The sequence below is a fragment of the Hyperolius riggenbachi genome, chromosome 4 (assembly GCF_040937935.1).
Source record: "Hyperolius riggenbachi isolate aHypRig1 chromosome 4, aHypRig1.pri, whole genome shotgun sequence".
Classification (NCBI taxonomy): Eukaryota; Metazoa; Chordata; class Amphibia; order Anura; family Hyperoliidae; genus Hyperolius; species Hyperolius riggenbachi.
The window spans coordinates 474,624,623-474,643,736 of NC_090649.1; the positions used below are offsets into that span (position 1 = coordinate 474,624,623).

General features: G+C 42.9%; 1 long non-coding RNA gene across 1 annotated transcript; it reads right to left on the reverse strand.

The window, feature by feature from the left end:
- Positions 1 to 1,875: 1,875 nt before the first annotated feature.
- LOC137504469 (uncharacterized) lies at positions 1,876 to 15,651 on the reverse strand. Its single transcript, XR_011019489.1, has 3 exons — positions 13,991 to 15,651; positions 7,386 to 7,458; positions 1,876 to 2,087 (listed from the first exon to the last, which is right to left on the reverse strand). It is a non-coding gene; the product is annotated as an uncharacterized lncRNA (long non-coding RNA).
- Between the last annotated feature and the right edge of the window lie 3,463 nt (positions 15,652 to 19,114).

Sequence of the window (19,114 nt, forward strand, 5' to 3'; positions counted from 1 at the left end):
GTACATGTACCAACTACACATCAACTATGTATGTATTTGTATTTCTACTATTCAGTGTCATGACTGTACAGTGTTGTGTATTTCTTATGTATATTTGTTCCCCATTATTTTTTTGTACTATGTACAGTGCTACAGAAGATGTTGGAGTTCTATAAATAAAAAATAATAATAAAGGTGGCCATCAGTTGACAACAGAGGGCGCTATAGCTATCGGCCACATAAAAACAGCGGAATGAAATCCTGTTATCATTATGATGGCTCGTGTCCAAGGCTAAAGATAATCCGGTCATATACACAGTATAACGTGGCTCTGTCCATAGGGTCATTGTCATCCGAAAGTTAATATTTACAGCACAGAAACTCCCCGCACTTTGCACAGTTAGCAGAAGCAGCATTTCCTAATCAGGGATGGCAGTGGAGGAATTTTGGTTGTCAGATGACATGGCCATAAAATGTATTTGTCATAGTTTAGTTATTGCACAACATTTAGAAAAAACAACACCGGAGATGGTGGATCTGCCACAAACAACTAATCAGTAGAATATCGACAATTAGGGGTAGGGAACCTTGGCTCTCCAGCTGTTAAAGTGGGATTGTCACCATAAAAATCAAATTTCAACAGCAACTGGTCTGGTGTATTAAGTAATAAAGATGCTAATCCTATATTCAAAACTTTTTCTGCTGTTATGGTTTGGAGTTATCATATACCTTAGGAGCACTGGCCCTTTAATTGCCATTGCCAAACAGTTGCATGCTGGGGGTCTTTTTATCTAGAATATATCCTCCTCTTCCCTTTAGTTCCCTCTCCTTATGACAAAAGACCTCAGGGGAGTGTATGAAGACTCTGGGAGGAGGGCGGGTAACGAATACACAATTAGCAAGAGGAGAATAAAAGCGTGAGGGAGGAAGCGATGTCAGTAAGTCAAAGGTAACAAAGATGGAAACTGCCTAGAATAGGATTTTCTGCTTTTACTTTATAAAATTCACAGGAATCATAACGTGGACAGTGCAATACATCTGTTATGTAAGTAGAACTAGTATTTGTCTACTTACCGTCTTTCCCCGAAAATAAGACAGTGTCTTATATTCATTTTTGCTCTAAAAGATGTGCTAGGGCTTATTTTCAGGGGATGTCTTAGAAAATACAAGTCCCACAATGCATTGCAGGAGTCTGATAGCCACAGTCATGATAAATAAAGGCAAATGCATGCTGGTACTTGTAGTTTTATCACAGCTGGAGTGCCAAAGTTCCCTACCACTTGTGAAAGAAAAAAAAACAAGATCTACCTACCTGGGGCTTCCTCCAGCCCCCGGCAGCCTGTGTCCCCCGCAGCAACTCCGGTGTCCCCTCCACTGCAGATGCCGACCTCACTAATCCAGCATCTTCTGCGTGAGTGAGCGGCGCGCCACTTGCACTTCAGTGGCCAGGAGCGTTCTACTTCTGCACCTGCGGAGAACGCTCCAGGCTACCTGAGCCAAATCGCGAACGCCGCAGCCACATGCTCGCACAGAAAATGCAGCGCAGGGACACGGTCTGGGAACGGAGCTGCGGCAAGGGATAGATGGGCTGCCAGGGACTGGAGGAAGCCCCAGGTAAGTAGATCTTGTTTATATCCCCTCTAATACTATTAGCCATAGCCCCTGAACAAGCATGCAGCAGATCAGGTGTTTCAGACTTTAATGTCAGATCTAACAAGACTAGCTGCATGCTTGTTTCTGGTGTTATTCAGATACTACTGCAGCCAAATTAAAAGGAAATAAACATGGCAGCACCCATATATCTCTCTCTTCAGTTCCCCTTTAAGTTCAAGGCAAGAGGTCCAGTTTTGTTTTTTATGTAGTTCGGAAATGGGAATTAAAGAGGGGAGGGGTTATAGAGAATAATTATGTCTATCTGTGGGAAGGTAGGGCCGGTTCATGGGCGTCTGTCGGTATGTCAGTCAAATGCTTTTCTGCAAGTGTGCTGAAAAGCATTTGACATCTTCCGGTGGCGGTCATCGACGTTCACCGGTTTTCACCCCTGCAGGGGGACACGGAGCCGTGGCCTGTAAGCGACCTTGGAAACAGCACATCACTTTCAGGGTTGTCTGAAACAACAGAAACAATCGGGATTTGACTATGGCGATTGCGCTAATGACGGTAAACTACATTACAGGCGCTGCACATTTACTTGAATGTGCAGCACTTTAAAGAAAATCTGTAACAAAAAAAACTCCCCTGGGGGGTACTCAACTCGGGTGGGGAAGCCTCCGGATCCAACTGAGGCTTTCCCCGTCCTCCTCAGTCCCATGGTGGCTGTGAAAATCCTCCCCGATCAGTGGCGGTGTAAATATTTACCTTTTGGCTCCAGCACAGACGCAGTATCCGCTCCTTTCCACGGAGATAGGCGGAAATAGCCGATCTCCGTCGGGCCGCTCTACTGCGCAGGTGCAAGTCTCCTGTGCCTGCGCAGTAGAGCGGACCCGACGGAGATCAGCTATTTCCGCCTATCTCCGTCAGAAGAGCCGCAACAGCACCCCCGCTGGAGCCAGAAAAGGTAAATATTAAACAAGTCGTCAGGTCTGTCGGGCCGCTGTTCGGAGGGCTGCAGCGAGACCCCCGTGGGACAGAGGAGGACGGGGGAAGCCTCATTAGTATCCGGAGGCTTCCCGCCTCCTTAGGTGAGTACCCCCCAGGGGGCGTTTTTCTTTTTACAGTGTCTCTTTAAAGAGGAACTGTAGTAAAAATAACACTGAAAAAAACAGCTTATTTTTTATAATACGTATTATCGATTATTTAGTCAGTGTTTGCCCATTGTAACATCTTTCCTCTCCCGGATTTATTATCTGAAATTTATCACCGGTGGTAAAATCTTTAGTTCTGCCAGGCGATCTGTACGGAATGTTTGTTACTGAGAATTCTAAGCACAGAGGGAGATACTGCTTGCCTAAAAGTTGGAAAGAGCCGTTATCTCCCGCAATGCAATGAGGTTCACAGACAGCAAACTGTCAGGACCATGGTCATGACATCACACTGTGGGAGGGGTTTCACCACAATATCAGCCATGCAGATGATGGTGATCTCTTTGAGAAAAGGTAAATATTTCCCGTGGGAAAAGGGGGTATCAGTTACTGATTGGGATGAAGTTCAATCCTTGGTTAAAGTTTCTCTTTAACAACGAGCAGACGTCTGTGTGAACTGGTCCTATTTCTGCCGGTATAAATACCAGTATGAGTACCGGTGACACAAAGAAAACACAAAAGTATGATTAGGAGTCCTGAGAGGTAAACATTTATTGATTTCTATTAGAATGAAGATTTGGTCATAATTGTTCACACAGCCGCTGATTCTAAACACCAGATCGCTTGTCTCCTTAAAGGGAACCTGCCGTAAAAATAAACGTATGAAATAATGATTTGTATGTGTAGTACAGCAAAAAAAAATAAAATAGAACATTAGCAGCACAGATAGAAGTCTCATATTGTTTCCAGTACAGGAAGAGTTAAGAAACTTCAGTTGCTATTTATGAAAAAGAGCTTCTCTGAGCTCTCCGACCAAACTTGGCCGACTACAGTGCTGTTTTCTGAAGCACTTCTCTCAACCTGTCTCTCATGGTTTCTTCTTTAAGGTTTTACTGCAGGAAAGTTCAAAGAATATTAGAGAATGATGCAATGTTATAAAAATAAAGCTATATAACTGAAAATAAAATTATGAGACTCTTCTTTGCTACTAATGTTCTATAATTTATTCGTACTACACATACAATTCATTACATCATAAGGTTTTTTTTCACTTCAGTGTCATTTTAATAAAACACATTGCCAGAGAGGAAAAAGAAAATGACAGATTGGGATTTAGCTGTGAAGTCCATGGCTTATGTTACATGTGGTTACAGGGCTGCTCAGCATCAGAACACTAAGAAAACTGGCTCAGCATGTTTAGAAATTCAAAATAAATGATAAAAATAGCCCAGAAACATCCTATCACATCTTTACAATCTCAAAGTGGACATTTAAAAGAGATGAATTAGGATTAAAGGACAACTATCAAAGAAACTGTCGTTCTGTAAACCCCACATACCTATAGAGCGATTAGCAGCTTTTCTGAGGTCTCTCATTACAGCCTGCGTGAAGGGAATACCTTGTCTATCAGGTCCCTGCTTCAAAAGTCCCAGGCCACGAATGTACCATGTATATAGGTGCCACTTCCCTGCCATTATTCACAGAGGAATGATTTACTGTTTGTGTCTGTCCAGCCCACACACACTGCTTTATCACAGATCATATGAGAACAGCCAAGACATTTTTCTGCTACAGAGAAAGGATCTGAAGAGAAGGACCTGTACTTTATTCCTGTATTTGCATGCTGACACCCACCAATCAGAATGAGCTCTTCCTGTCTGTAGTCTGTTTACTTTAGAACTGCTTGAAGCAGAGAGACAGGAACAGCTGATTATTATTTACAGACTATTTGATGCTATATCTCTGCTTTCTTATTGTTCTCCACTCAGTCAGGATTACAGCCAGTAAGGACTGTTTCTATATGCTGGCTGTTCTGGACACAGTCCTCCATAGTAATGCCCACAGTGAAAACGGTTCTCTGTAAAGGTCATATTTTTTTTACATAAAACATAAAAAGATGAAAAAAAAGCTTTTGTATTGCTATTTGCTACTAATTACTAGAAATATATGTTGCATTTAAAGTTAGTTAACTTTGATAGTTTTCCTTTAAATATATTAAAGGAAAATCTGTTTTGCACTACACCTGCTGATGTGCTTTGCAAGTCTTCAAACAGGGCTGGTGTTTCTATTAGTTTCTAAAGTGTGGATCTCTTCCTTATTGCTTTATAGTGTACTAGGCCTTAGGCCAATTACAATAACGGGCGCTAGGCCTTGGCCGCTACGCTCCTCAGCCTGTCGCCTCCACCAACGCTGCGGCTACATCGCCAACACGATCAGAATGCATTTGCACGGCTGCAGCACGCTCGCACACGCCCGCCCCTGCACCCGTCGTCTTGTGCTGTCTAAAGTCCGCCCACGTATCACGCATACATGCTGCACTAAACGCACGGACATGTGAGAAACAGCGGAAAAGCCGCCGCATGTTCTGGCAGCAAGGCGGCTGATTCCGCGTCTGATGCGGCAGTTTGTCCACGTCAGCATGCGTTTGGTTTGTCTGGAGCTGGTGGTGCCCATGGGCAGAGTGGCGTGGGGGCCGCCGCATGTTCTGACGGCAAAGCGGCGGATTCCGCATCCAGTGCGGCAGGTTCTCTGCAACAACATGCGTCTGGGTTAGCTGGACCTAGTAGTGCACACAGATGGAGAGCTATGCGCGCGCCGCTAGACAGGCTCTTTATACCAATAGGAGGAAGATCAGCTGATCGGGACGGTCAGCTGATTCCTGCTCGGCTTTTAATTGGTTGATGGGAGCTGGGCGGCGCTGTAGGGTGCTTTACTATATATATCTCTTGCTGTTCAGTTGCTGGTTATCTGGCATTGCAAATGCTTATGTGTTAGCACTCAGACCCTAGTCAGATCTTCCAGTGTGGTGGTGGAACCAGGAGGACCTAGGAATCCACACTTAGCCAGTTACTGTATATCATCTGTGTTATTCTCTAGCATAGTTCCAGGGTGTTGAGATCACGGCCCTCACACCTCAGACTAGGAATACTGTATACCATCTGTGTTATTCTCTAGCATAGTTCCAGGGTGTTGAGATCACGGCCCTCACACCCCAGACTAGGAATACTGTATACCATCTGTGTTATTCTCTAGCATAGTTCCAGGGTGTTGAGATCACGGCCCTCACACCTTAGACTAGGAATACTGTATACCATCTGTTATTCTCTAGCATAGTTCCAGGGTATTGAGATCACGGCCCTCACACCTCAGACTAGGGATACTGTATACCATCTATGTTATTCTCTAGCATAGTTCCAGGGTGTTGAGATCACGGCCCTCACACCTCAGACTAGGGATACTGTATACCATCTGTGTTATTCTCTAGCATAGTTCCAGGGTGTTGAGATCACGGACCTCACACCTCAGACTAGGCCTTGTTCTGATATCTGTTATGACCTGAAGCTTTCCTGACTATTCTTCTGATCTCTGATTTTGTACTTTGCATATCTGATACTCTGTTGCCGACCCGGCCTGTCTGACCTTCTGGCTGTCACCCTCCGCAGGGTGTCCAGCCTTCTGCAGGGGTCCCCTGCTCTTCAGAGGGGACACTGCTCCTTATCAGTCAGGGACTCCCTCTCCAGGTGTCCTTGACTGCAGTAGAGTCTTCTCTACTTATTGGACCACCTGCTACCCCGGTGGTCCAAAGATTACTGTTGCACCAAAACACTTACACACTCAGGTGTCCAGAGGATAGCAATATATCTGATTATCGGTGATACTGCAGATCATCAATAATCGGGTATATATCTGCATTCTTGGTGATACTGCAGATCACCAATAATCAGACACCAATCGTTACAGGACACAGGCAGATTATGGTCTTTGTCACTGACTGTGCCTCAGAGACTTCAAATCTAATGTCAATAGTTTATCCCTAGAAGGGCTTGTTCACACTATGGGCTTGATACACTAAACCGTGATAACTCAAATAGCACACCTTATCAAAGTGAACATGTCTTATCAGAGTAGCATAGCAAGCGCTAGGAACCAGCAGGGGCTCAGGGCAGGACAAGTGCCATTGCCAATTAGCAGACATAAGTTCATAGCACCCGCTATGCTACTCTGATAAGGCGTGTTAACTTTGATAAGGTGTGATATTTGAGTTATCACGGTTTAGTGATTCAAGCCCTATGAGCGTTTGCATATATTTTTTTAAGCACTCTATCGCCCTAGCGTCTGCGCAATGATTCCCTATGAGTGTGTTAACATATGAGTGGTTCAATTGTGATCTATTTTCAAAAGCGCTGCCTGTACCATTTTCTGAGCGCTTTGGCTTAATGGAAGGGATAGGGAAATCACAAAGCGCTTGAAAAAGGAATTTCCTGAGCGCTTCTATGAATAAATACATTGGGCTTGATTCACAAAGCAGTGCTAATGCATTTAGCAGGCAATGTGACGCGCGCGTAAAAGTTAGCACGCGGTTAAGTGTTGCACGCGCACTTAAATCTTTGCGCGCGTCACATTGCATCGTGCTATGCATTAGCACGGCTTTGTGAATCAAGCCAAATGTATTTAAGTGAAAGAGTTCACTTCCTGACTGACCTCAGGAAGTGAAAAAAGGCATTGCTTTGCAAAAGCACTTTGAGAAGCGCAAAGCGCAGGGAAACATGCTGACAAAACTCTAAATAAATTGCTCAGCGCTTGCGATAGCGATTTATAATGTGAACATAGTCGAATAGTTTTAAAGCACACCTGAGAAGGGGGAAGAAGTTCCATTTGACTTACCTGGGGCTCTTTCCAGCTGGATCAGCTAATTTCGGCACAATGCTGTGCCAATTGTTTGGGTGCCGACATAGACCTTAAAGAGGAACTCCAGTGAAAATAATGTAATAAAAAAGTGCTTCATTTTTACAATAATTATGTATAAATGATTTAGTCAGTGTTTGCCCATTGTAACATCTTTTAAATCCCTGATTTACATTCTGACATTTAGCACATGGTGACATTTTTACTGTTGGCAGGTGATGTAGCTGCTGCTTGCCGTTTTGGCAGTTGGAAACAGCTGTAAACAGCTATTTCCCACAATGCAACAGGATTCACAGACAGGAAACTGCCAAGAGTACATACTCAGAATTTCTTTGTGGGAGGGGTTTCACCACAATATCAGTCATACAGCGCCCCCTGATGGTCTGTTTGTGAAAAGGAATAGATTTCTCATGTAAAAGGGGGTATCAGATACTGATTGGGATAAAGTTCATTTCTTGGTCGGAGTTTCTCTTTAATGAGAATTATGGCTATAGCAGCACTCAGTAACTCATTTGGTCACCGGCCATTTTAAATGTATGCTCTTCCAACCCTCATAGCCTTACAAGTTTCCTCCCTATTCCTTCCATTGTGGCCCTCCGAAAAACCCACCAACCGGATCAGTCACGGGTTTCTACACATGCTTGGCCTGGGCCGTTCACCTTCTCTTGCATTGGTGATCTTTTTGGGAGGGGCAGTGCAGAAGAGCGGAGAGAATCGGGGGCTGGAAGAAGCCCCAGGTGAGTAAAATAAACTTGTTACCCGTGACTGACGGTCACTTTAAAGAGGAACTGTCGCAAAAATCTTAAAATTTAAAACATACAAATAAGAAGCATGTTTCTTCCAGAGTAAAATAAGCTATACATTGCTTTTCTCCTAAGTTGCTGCCACTTACAGTAGGTAGTAGAAATCTGACATTACTGACAGGTTTTGGACTAGTCCATCTCTTCATGGGAGATTCTCAGCATGGCCTTTATTCTTTATAAAGACACTCCCTGAAAAAGATTCATACAAAGATGCTGGCCAGCCTCCCTGCTCACTGTACACTTTTTTTTGGCAGTTGGACAGAGCAATTGCCATTCACGAAGTGCTTGTTCACATTAAGGGCGCTTTCAGTTTTAGCACTTGTGCAATGATTCCCTAGGAGAGCGTTCACATATGAGCGGTTCGATTTCGATTCGCTCCCCAAAGCGCTGCCTGACTTGTTCCATTTACTGAGCGTTTTGGCTCAATGGAAGGTACAGGGAAATTGCAAAGCACTTGAAAAAGCGCTTTCCCCAGCACTTTCATGAATAAATACATTGGGCTGGATTCACAAAGCCACGCTAACGCATAGCACGGCCGTGCTATGCGTGTAGTGCGCAATGTTACTCGCGCAAAGTTTTACGCAGGTTTACATGCGCGCTAACAAAGCGCACAAAAAGTTAATGCGCGCAAAAAAACTGTGCACGAGTAACATTACGCGCTACATGCATTGCACGGCCGTGCTATGCATTTGCTTGGCTTTGTGAATCCAGCCCAATGTATTTATTCATTTCCAGGTGAAAGTTCACTTCCTGACTGACCTCAGGAAGTGAAAAAATAAATTATTCTGCAAAAGCACTTTTCTAAGCGCAAAGCACAGGGAAAAGTGCTGAAAAAACAACTCTCGAATCACTCAGCGCATGACAACACTTGCAATTTATGATGTGAACAAGGCCTAGGGCCCGTTCAGACTACAAAGTGCGGACCGCAACGCATGCGGACCGCAACGCGTACGAACGCACGCCATCCGCGTTCGTATGCGTTGCGTGGCTGATCCCATCACTGAAAAGTGAATGGGACAGCCGCGCGTTTTTGTAAAATCTGCGTGCAGCATGCGTTCCCGGACCGCATGCTGTGTGAACATCAGACATTGCACTCTATGCAATGTCTAATGTCCTGCGTGTCGGCCCCCCCGCACGCGTTTCCAAAACGCATATGGAAACGCGTGCAGTGTGAACGGGCCCTTAGTGCTTTTAAAAATAAAGAAAACCCTGAGAACCCCCCCCCATGAGAAGATGGGCTAGTCCAAAATCTATCAGTAATGTCAGATTTCTACTACTTACTGTAAGTGACAGCAACACAGGAGAAAAGTAATTTATGGCTCATTTTACTCTGGAAGACATGTACGTCTTATTTGGATAGGTTTGCATGTAGTTTACATTTTAAGATTTTTGCAACAGTGGTCCTTTAAAGACAATTTTGGGGGAGAAAGCCAACAACCATGTTTTTAGGAAGTGGGAAAAAACTAGAGTGTGTGAAGGAAACCCAAGCAAACACGGGGAAAACATACTACCTCCGATAAGGTCCTGGCCCAGATTTAAACCCAGCACTGCAAGTCAATTGTTATAGACTACACCCACCATTTGCCCATGAGGAGAACGCACAGTCAAATCACATTATTATGACCCCTTGCTAATATCCAGAAACACCACTTCTCGCGCCACAGCCGACAGTCATGCTGGATGGTTGCTAGAGGTATCTGGAGACTGCAGTGTGTCCAACCATTGCTGACGGATGTATGGGGTGATGGATCCAGTTTTCAGACAAGTCATTCGACATGCTCTCAAATGTGCATGGTTAAGTTCTGGGTAGTTCAGAGGCCAGGGAATAGAGCTCGCATAGATCAGATTTCAGCAGCTCACTAAACTGCCCATAGCCAATCAGTGAGGAGCAAGAAGGGGTGATAACAAGCTTCCCTCTCCTTGGTAATGGCAAAAATAGAGCCAGGCTGACTGAGAAAAGATTTATTACAGCAGAAACACTGAATAGATTGGAGTGCTTGCAATGCAGGGTAAGGTTGCAGGTTAAGGGGAACCAGAGACGAAGTACCCTCATGTATTTTACAATTTATCAATGGGAACATGACAGTAAACCCCTACCCCTGTTCTGTTTCATTCTTCTATGCTAAATCTGCCAGTTATCAGCCCTAAAAAGAATCCCCGACTGAGCATTCAGTCTAGCTTTTCCCGGAATGATTATAGCCGAGTCCATTTTCTGTGATGTCTTTTCAAGCCCAAGTCTGCCCCCTTGTGGCTCTGCTTTGCTGCTATTTATCATTGAAGCAGCAAATCAGAGCCACAAGGGGGCAGGCTTGGGCTTGAAAAGACATCACAGAAGACTGACTCAGCTATAATCATACCGGGAAAAGCTAGACTGAATGCTCAGTCGGGGATTCTTATTATGGCTGATAACAGGCAGATTTAGCAAAGAAAAATGAAACAGAGAGCAGGGTAGGTGTTTACTGTCATGTTCCCATTAATATATATGGTAAAATACATAAGGGTGCTTCGCCTCTTGTTCTCTTTAAAGGAGTTATCAGGGAAAATTAATAAAATAAGTGCTACTTACCGGGGGCTTCCTCCAGCCCCAAGCATGTCCCTCGCCGCAGCTCTCCCCGCAGCTCGCTCCCGGTCCCCAGCGATGATGTCAGGCCGACCTGTACTGCGCCTGCGCGAGCGGCGCTGTCAATCACCGCCACGTGGGCCGTAGCGGACTGCGCAGAACTACTGCAGAGCTGCGGCAAGGGACATGCTGGGAGATTGGGGCTGGAGGAAGCCCCCGGGAAGTAGCACTTATTTTATTAATTTTTCCCCTGATAACTCCTTTAAACACAGAGCAGTGGGTAAATGGAATTTGATTTTGTGGCTAACGATCCCTCTTAAGGAGATTGAAAATAAAAAAAAATCCACTTACCTGGGGCTTCCTCCAGCCTCTGGCAGCCATCCTGCGCCCTCGCCGCAGCTCCACTCCACGCTGGTGGTCTGGGGTCCCCTCAGGCGCAAGATGCCGACTGCACCTGCGTGAGCGGCTCGCAGAGTCGCGCTGACATCATTCGGACTGTACTGCGCCTGCGCACAACAGTCCAAATGACGTCAGTGAGACTTAATGAGCCGCACAGTGGAACGCAGGAAGATGGAGTAAAATGCCGACCTGGCGAGGTCGGCCTCTGCATCGGAGGGGACCGGGAGCCAACGCAGCTGCGGCGAAGGCTGCCAGGGGTTGGAGGAAGCCCCAGGTAAGTGGATTTCTTTTTTTTTCCCCTCTCGGACCTTCCCTTCAACAAACAGTTTTTCAAATATGAAAATGTGCTCCTATATAGTATTCTTAACCAGAGGAAATAATAATAATAAATATTTTTGTTTTATCACTATTATATATAATTTCCCCCTGCTGAACAAAGATCATGACCAGACTTTATCATTTTAATCATTATAATTTTATATAAAACAACTAAGGTTTCTTTTTAAAAAAAGAAAAGAAAAAAAAATTCAAAGCACAAAGATTATCCAATTGTGACCAGCCCTTTACAAAATGAGAACAGTCACTACATAGTTTACATTCAGTCATCCATCACACATGGCATGCAAGTACAGAAAGAAAATCAACCACTTCTTATTGAAAGAAAAATTAAACAAAAACAACCCCCAAAAGGTGGCAGTAGCGTTAAATCGATGTACAAAATAAAAAAACATTGTAAACCCCATTTTAAAAGAAATCAAACAGAACCTTGAAGAACACCTTTCAATGGAAACAGAGAACGGAACAAATGACAAGTCCCCAGCAGGAAGGTGTGTGAGCCACTCATGGTGCCTTTCCTACTAAAAGAAAGCTTAAAGAAAGGGAAAAAAAACACCATGTAGAATTTGTTTACAGGCTTTTAATAGAAGTCTTTAGAAAAAAAAAAAAAGGGGAGATTTGTTTTTATTTGTGGCTGAATTCATACAACATTTTTATTTGGCAAATTGCAACCTAATGTGTACCGGTCTTTGGTATGCGTAGGCAAGAGGCAGCCATTTTGTGAGCCAGATAGGTTCATGACGAGCTCAACGATCGACTGACAACTTGTGACTTCATCCAAGCATCTCTACATACACATTTAGGCAATAGTCCATGAATCTCTACGTACACATTTAGGCAATAGTTCCAAAATGAGTTATTTCTTCTGAAATGCCCTCAATGTATCACCATAGGACGTAAAAAAAAAAAATTAACTAAATTCCCCACTGCCCTTCCCCTAGGCAGAGGCCAGGCCCCTGTCCATCAAAATCTGTCATCCAATGGTGTTTCTAGATAGAGCCACACCCAGTGGCTGAATCTATTAACATAGCCGGTTGTGTGTAATGCTGGTCTCAAGAGGAGCTTTGCAATGACATTGTAGCAGGTCAGTAAATTCACCGGTATTCTACTTGCCAAAATTTCCCAGCGCCTCTTTTTCATGTACACATGCAGGGAGGGCAGTAAAATTTCCTGTCTCATACAGTGATAGATTTGGGGGCATATATACGAAAGTCCTATTTCCACTTAGAGCGGAAAAACACTTTAAGTATTGTGTCTATTTGGACCGATTTCAAGCAAATAAAAGTTAACCTATTAATACATATCTAAAAAAAAAAAAAACAACTCATCCATCAAATTTTTTTTACAGATATAAGAAAGATTGGTGACTATAGGCAACACGACTGACTTTCCTTCAGGCCCTATTTACACTTAAAGAGGAACTCCAGTGAAAATAATGTAATAAAAAAGTGCTTAATTTTTACAATAATTAGGCATAAATGATTTAGTCAGTGTTTGCCCATTGTAAAATCTTTTCAATCCCTGATTTACATTCTGACATTTATTACATGGTGACATTTTTAGTGTTGGCGGGTGATGTAGCTGCTGCATGCTTTTTTGGCAGTTTCTAAACAGCTATTTCCCACAATGCACCAAGGCTCACAGACAGGAAACTGCCAGGAGTACCACGGTCCTCAGAGTTTCTTGTGGGAGGGGGTTCACCACAATATTAGTCATACAGTGCCCCCCGATGGTCTGTTTGTGAAAAGGAATAGATTTCTCATGTAAAAGGGGGTATCATCTATTGATTGTGATAAAGTTCAATTCATGGTTGGGGTTTCTCTTTAAAGGGACTCCAGGAACCTCTCATGGGTATGCCTTTAAGCCAGAAGACTTCCAACAAAGTCGTGCTATGACCCCTCTGGAGGAGCCTCTTGCAATGGCCAAGCGCATCACTTCCTCTTCCTGCTTCATTCAGTGATGCACTTCTCTAACAGAGAAGACATGGTTGACCTGGAAGTTATAACATAGCCAAGATGGCAGACGCGATTTTTCAATTGAAATCGAACGAATACTATTTGGTGTAGAATGGCGTCATATGAAAGAGGAGAGCACAAGCTACAGAAAGGTATGCATCTTAAAGTACTTTGCAGTACTGGTCAGAGTCTGTTTAAAGGTATGCCCATTAGAGGTGCTCTGAGTCCCTTTATTGCGTTGCATCCCATTTTGGCAATGGGAAGCAATGCAACACAACGCATTAAGTGTAAATAAGGCCTCAAACACCATGAAAAGGCCTAGGAACACCTCCAGTGATAATATATGAACCTGGCCCACAAGATGGCTGCCACCCCCACACACAGTTGACGGGTACAGTGTAATATGACACTACATAACAGTTCATTCTGGCACATTACATGTCTCGCTGTAGAAAATTAATTTTTTTAAGAATAACTACAATGAAAACATTGCTTATTTTAATAATAAAAAGCAAAAGCTTGAAAACTTACAGGACTGGTCGGTGCTTTTCCAGCCATCGATTTTCAGATAGATAAGCAGCCATATTGGTACATCAGTCTTGCTCTCTCCAGCCACTAGAGGTTGCTGTTGGATTAGGGAAGGCTAAATGCTTATTCAGAACATGAGCGAACCCAGCTACCCACAAGCGACCACTAGTGTTTGGAATGAGGAAGTGTATCAACAAGGAGGCTACTAACACTTGTGTGTCACACACTGGAATTCTGTAAAAAAAAAAAAAAAAAGCCCGGCTTCAGGAACTTATTTTTAGTTTTGAATAATGTGGAAAACTCTTAAACCCCCTTTTGTTACATATTTATTACCTTCCACATTCTTAGGGGCCCATGGAAGAGCTATAAACACAAGAACAAACAAAAAGCTAGGGGTGCCCCACCCGATTTATAACCTTGGTAGAGGTATTACTTTGAGTTGCCATTTGAGCAATTAGAGGAATATTTGGGCTGTCCCATTTTTGGTCCTATGTTAGAATGGCTGCGAATGTTTTGGCAAAGTATGCTTACAGGTCAAAGGACATCTAAGGTGAAAATAAACTAACGAGATAAACAATTCTATCTGTCCTCCTTCTAAAAAGGACTTTTTTTTAGTTATCCCACAGTTTAATTTCAGATTTAAATCTACTTTTTACGTTTTTACCGTTTCATATGACACATTCATTGAATTATGCCAGAGATAAAATCTATGAACTATGTTTTTATCTCTTTCCTGCTCTCCAAAGCCATTTACTGCCAGGAAAATGCTTTATGGCTGCAATGCCTTATCAGTGAGGGTTATGTATTAGTCCAACCCAGTTCTGACCCAGACAGAACCTGTCACTTGCATACCTGATTTTCAACTCTTTCAGAGAAAAGGAACACAGCCTAGTAATTTGTGTGCTTGGCACTGTACATACACACATCTATCATGTCACACGTCACCTCGGTTGTCCTTTAAAATCAACTGCATACAAGTAATATCGGCCCCACACATTTCAACTTTTGATTGTTTTCCATCAAATGCAACCTTTATATCAAGTGGGAGAGCAGAACATTTTAGTTCTAATGGTTTCAAAAAGGTCATTCTACAACATTCAAGCAATTGTAATTTTTTAAAGATGGCTTTAAATTAAATTGGGTAGGTTGCACCAAAATCTATGCGTGCGTCTAGCATTAAATGTCCCTGGAAAACAAAGGCTAAAAATATGGGCCCTATCTCTGAATTAGGCCCTCATACATACGCATTAAAACTATAGATTAAAAGATGGCCAACAGACCTTTAAAGAGAACCTTAAAGCGCACCCAAACCAAACATTTTATTAATTCAAAATATTTAGTTGCACCACTCTGACACATACTAAGCTAAATAAACACTCCTTCAAGCCTATGAGCATTTCAGTGCATGCTTTTCACCCTTCTCTTTTCATAACTAGGGTTATACAGGTGGCAGCCATTAGCAATTCCTCCATTGCCGGACACCACCTACTCCAGCATTTTGCCGGATTCTGTCCCGGCAATATGAAAGGAAGGGGAGAGGTTCCTCCAATAAATGTAAAATATTTTATATTTGTCATCATGCAGCTGAAAAAAGGCTGCTATTTATTATTATAATTTAGAAAATAGATTTTATTCCTGAAATCTTGTATTTTTAATTTGGGTCCACTTTAACTGTAGAAAAAATAAAAATAAAAAAATGAGTTTTACTTACCTAAGGCATCTACCAGCCCCCTGCAGCCATCCTGTGCCCTCGTAGTCACTCATGGCTCCTCTGGTCCCCCGCTGCCAGCTAGTTTCGTTTTTGCCGACTGGGAGTTGGCCGGCCGCCATGCGTACGTTTTTACGCATTCCTGCTGGTGCAGGAAGATATTGCTGACATCAGTAAGTAAATTTTTACGCTTTACGGGTGTAATACGTACAATTTTACGCATTACACCCGTAACACGTAAAAATTTACTTGTTGATAACTGCAATAGCTTCCTGAATCAGCAGGGATGCGTAAAAACATACGCATGGCGGCCGGCCGACTCCCAGTTGGCAAAAACGAAACTAGCTGGCAGCAGGGGACCAGAGGAGCCATGAGTGACTACGAGGGCACAGGATGGCTGCAGGGGCTGGTAGATGCCCCAGGTAAGTAAAACGAATTTTTTTTTACAGTTAAGGTTCCCTTTAATTAGCATTGAAGCGCTCAAAGTAAGTAAAGGGCACAGATTCAGTTACCCTTTATACCCGAAGCAGCTGCACATCTGGCAAAATCATTTGTATAGTATAAAATCAAGTCATCAGTGGTTAATGGCCTAAACTCAAAGCTAAGAACACTTTCTTTGAAATACTTTATAAACATTAGATAACCCTTTCAATGCTTGGACTAGGGAGATTTTATCTCACTTCCTACCTCTTGGACCTCCATGGCTTCAACAAAAATTATGTCATGGAAACAGGCAGTTACAGCAATAACACTACTCTCCCCACTCAAGTCCTCCCCACCCCAAAAAAGTTTTTACTTCCTGCTGTCCTTATCCTGATTGGAGAGTTCTACTTAATTTTTGTCAGAACAGGAAATTCCTCCCGAAGAGGATACAAGCTGCAAAAGAAGTTCCAAATCTTTTCCAGACCATCCAAAATAGTCTAACAAGGTTTCTTGAAGTTGGGATTTAGTAGTTGTATTGCAGATTTAAAACAAAACCTAAACATTTTTATTTGACAGTTATCTTTTAAGTTAAATGTCGGCTGATGCTGCTTTGGTCCCAAGTGTTTCAATGTAGCACACTAACGGCGCTTTTCATAAGCATAATCCAAAACAAAACTATTGTGAAAATAGCAATAAATAGCTCTGTTTTGAAACCTGGAAGAAATTAGATATCCTATATTATTCCTAATCAGTGCAAACAGCATGGCAAAAAATAAAATAAAAATACACATATGTATGCAATGCTTACAAGAATCAGAAAAATGAAACTCATGATGACCAGAAAAAAAAATGCTCTCAGTGCACAAATCCATAGAATGCTATACATTTTTTTCCCCTTTTATAATTTTAACTTTATAGGCGGTTTATCAAATTTTTTCTGGGATTATTTTATTTTTTATTTTTACAGAAAAAAATGTCATGTTTATTGAAATGTTAGCTGGACCATATTTTGAAAACATAAACTAAGAAGAATGTTACATCTGTGCGCAGAGGTAGCCATTCCTGACGCATTTCCAACACAGTTTCTTTTTAAAGACGCCTCCTCTTTCCATAGAAACAGAGCTTCTCCTACGGTGTCCATTTCAGGACATTCTCCTTGCACGCCTCTGTTCAGTGTTGATACTCATTTTAGCCCCTCTGATATCTCCTATTACACCTCTACCAGGAGATACCGCAAGTACTGTTAAGCCCAACTTAGGGCCTTGTACACACTGAAAAAAAAAATCGCAAGTGCAAACACAGTGTGATACGATTGCATTTTTTAATTAAGATTTTGCTGAGGCTATCTTTTCATGGTTTCCTGATTGTTTACCTAAAAAAACACAATGAAAATCGTATGCATTGCGTTTTTCATGCATTTTTTTTCCAAACACATCGCTTAAAAAGCGCAGCAGATGCTGGGATTGCGTTGTCCTAAAAATGCATCGCACCAGTGTGTACAGGTCATCACGATTTTTCAAAAGACCTTGCGATTTAAAAAACGCAGTGCAAATGCAGCAGTGTGTACAGGCCCAACTCCGCCCACAGGTTTGTTTTCGTTTATTTCTTTTTCTCATAGATGGGCTTTTAATTTATTAAGACCACACAGGAGGTGACTTTCTTTGGACAACTGATAAAGACCAGGAGGATAACGGTCTGTAGAGGAGAAACATGTAATGGCCGTTTACACTATGCACATTACGTAACACACCTTGGCCCATATTCAGTCAACATTTCTCTTAAAGGATACTTGTAGCCTCCTAAGAAGAGAGAACACTCTGGATCCTGTAAAGTCTTCCCTTGCCTCTCAGTCTCCTTAATCCCTTGCTGACCCCCGTTCAAATTTCCCATTGGCTGAGTCTTCGGGGTCTCCTTGCTTTGGGTCTCCAAGTACTTCCGAAGATGAGCAACTTCGTACTGTGCACATGTGAGTCTGCGCTTGCTAGTCCGCAGTACAGTGCCACTTATCGTTCGGAAGTACTCTGAGACCTGAGTAGATGGGTCTTCTACTTCTCTAGAAAAAACCTGCAGTTCCCTGCCTTGCCTGCTGGTGGTTTCAAGAGCACTTTCAAGGAGACCCCAGTGCTTCCCAAGCCTTCAGAGGAGACCTGAGAGCTTCTTTGACATAAAAGAACGGGGGGGGGGGGGGGGCTGGGAGATGGAAGGAGGGGATGCAGGGAGGACTGAGAAGACTAAAGCAAAGGTGTCAAACTCCAGGCCTGGAGGGCCAGATCTATGCCAATGTTTAGGATTAATTGAGCTGTGCCAAAAATATGTGAGGACCTCGACCCTCGCAGGACCAGTTTGACATCCCTGCTCTAAAGGGATCCACAGCCTTCCCTCTTGTTAGCTGGTTTCAGGTATCCTTTAAGCTTTTTCCCAGGGGATAGTTTCACACCTCAATAAAATGCCTTCAAAGCTCACAGCAAGGAAGAAAATACTCAAAATAATGTTGATATTACTTTTTTGACGTTTCAACAACTAGTAAGTGAAAAACGTACCAAAGGAACGTTTTTACTAGTGAAGGTGAAAAATGATCTCCTGGAAAGAACTCTGGAGAAATGTTAACGTGCGTTCCCTTACGAGTATGCTTTTAGGCACGCGTCGTGTTTACAAACTATTATTGCAACGCGTGCGGCAGTGCGCAAGGGTTAAACTGTGCCTTTACGAGTCAAAACTACGTATAGTGTGAGCAGGCCCTAGGAGGAGAGTGGACCTCCGGTAACAGGAAAGCCCAATGGTTCTAAGGAACTAAGGAAAAATGGCTGCTCTGAAATAAACCATTCTTAGTACATAAAAGATACTGTTCAAAAGTTAACCATGGACTAAACTCCACAAGTCACAGATCCCAAAGTATAATCTTTTCTGGCACATAAAATTCAGTTTGCGATACAACTTGCCATTGACGCATATCGTTCAGAAACTATACATAGATGACTCATAGTTCATGTTGATAA